Source organism: Saccopteryx leptura, chromosome 4 (genome assembly GCF_036850995.1).
Source record: "Saccopteryx leptura isolate mSacLep1 chromosome 4, mSacLep1_pri_phased_curated, whole genome shotgun sequence".
Taxonomy (NCBI): Eukaryota; Metazoa; Chordata; class Mammalia; order Chiroptera; family Emballonuridae; genus Saccopteryx; species Saccopteryx leptura.
The window spans coordinates 184,848,635-184,850,368 of record NC_089506.1 but is presented as its reverse complement, the minus strand read 5'-3'; the positions used below and the strand labels follow the sequence as shown (position 1 = coordinate 184,850,368).

Genomic DNA, 1,734 nt, shown 5'->3' with positions numbered 1-1,734 from the left:
GTGCACTAGATGTTGTACAAAACACAGATAGCTCCAAGACTTAAATCAAGCTGATTCACTCAGAGATGTGGGTCTTTATTTTAGCCTTTCTAAAATGGGATTTGGGCAGTGAGCTGGATAATGAGGTGCTGCCTACCTTGGAGAGAAGTGTCTTTCTGGCACTTAGGTTTTATCACCCACCAAATAAGAGCATTTACCTGAGAATCAAAGACTCCAAACTGGGGAATGGACCTTGAAGGACATCACACACCGTGGTCTCTGAACTTAGCTGACTGTGTACTTACCTTAGTAAACTCTTTGAGCACACACCATGTTTTTATATACATACTTACTTATATGTCATATACATATACCACGCTACCAATGCATTATAATCATTATAAAGCATACGAAATAAGAGATTCTAAAGATAGCATAAAGATAAAAAAATTTTAAATAATTTTTGTTTTTTGTATTTTATTTAAAAGAACAAAGAATTTTTGCTCTCACTATAAAGATGTCACCATTGATAACATTTCTTTACTGAGAATAATGCCATGTAATATGATTCATTATTTTGTGAAAATCTTAGTTTAATATTTTATGATACAAGGACTTAAAAGTTTGGTATAGCTTTCATGAGAAAGATGCTTCTCAAAACTATGTTCATCCAAATGGGAGGAAAAGTGCATTATTGGCTGGGCTTACCAAATCATGAAACTTATTTTTAATCTCATTCACCAATTATGTGAAAGTTTTTTGTAGAAATTTCTAGTAAATTTCTCTTTTTCCTCATCTCCTCTGATAGGAAGATCATTTGGTTTTCCCATCAAATCAGAACTTACTGTATTTTTATATATTTGATAAAATAGTTCAGAAAACACTGAAACTTTTCATATTTATTTATTTATTTATTTATTTATTTATTGTATTTTTCTGAAGTTGGAAACGGGGAGGCAGTCAGACAGACTCCCGCATGCACCTGATCGGGATCCACCCGGCATGCCCACCAGGGGGCAATGCTCTGGCCCATCTGGGGTGTTGCTCTGTTGCAACCAGAGCCATTCTAGCGCCTGAGGCAGAGGCCATAGAGCCATCCCCAGCGCCTGGGCCAACTTTGCTCTAGTGGAGCCTCGGCTGCAGGAGGGGAAGAGAGAGACAGAGAGGAAGGAGAGGGGGAGGGGTAGAGAAGCAGATGGGCGCTTCTCCTGTGTGCCCTGGCCGGGAATCGAACCCGGGACTCCTGCACACAAGGCCGACGCTCTACCACTGAGCCAAACGGCCAGGGCCAAAACTTTTCATTTTTAAAACCAGTTTTGAAATTCTATTACTAGATTTTCTAAGTTTGTAATGTTTGGTTTTTAAAATTTACACACTTATACAGCTTTGGAAATAAAAATAATACTAATGATGGAAACATTTTTCAGTCATTATTTTCAAAATGCTTTCTGCATAGCATAAGTTTCTTTCAAACATCAACATATTTTTCATGTTAGAGGAGTAAATTAGTTTAGTTAATTGATAAAAGCCTTCATTTGAACCTCATTATTTCACTAATTAGCTGAGTGATCTTGGTGAAGTCACTTCACCTTTCTGTGCCTCAATGTCCTCATCTCTAAAATGGAGTTAATATTATCTACCTCCTAAGATGTTTGAAGAGTCAATGACTTAACCTATTTAAAATAGAGCAGTGCCTGTCCCATAATAAACCTTATATAAATGGAATATGTTAAGCGTGTTTAGTTTTCAGAAATT

General features: G+C 36.8%; 1 non-coding gene across 1 annotated transcript; it reads right to left on the bottom strand.

Moving 5' to 3' along the window:
* Positions 1-1,192: 1,192 nt before the first annotated feature.
* TRNAT-UGU (transfer RNA threonine (anticodon UGU)) lies at positions 1,193-1,268 on the bottom strand. The gene has a single exon. It is a non-coding gene; the product is annotated as a tRNA-Thr (tRNA).
* Positions 1,269-1,734: the final 466 nt, after the last annotated feature.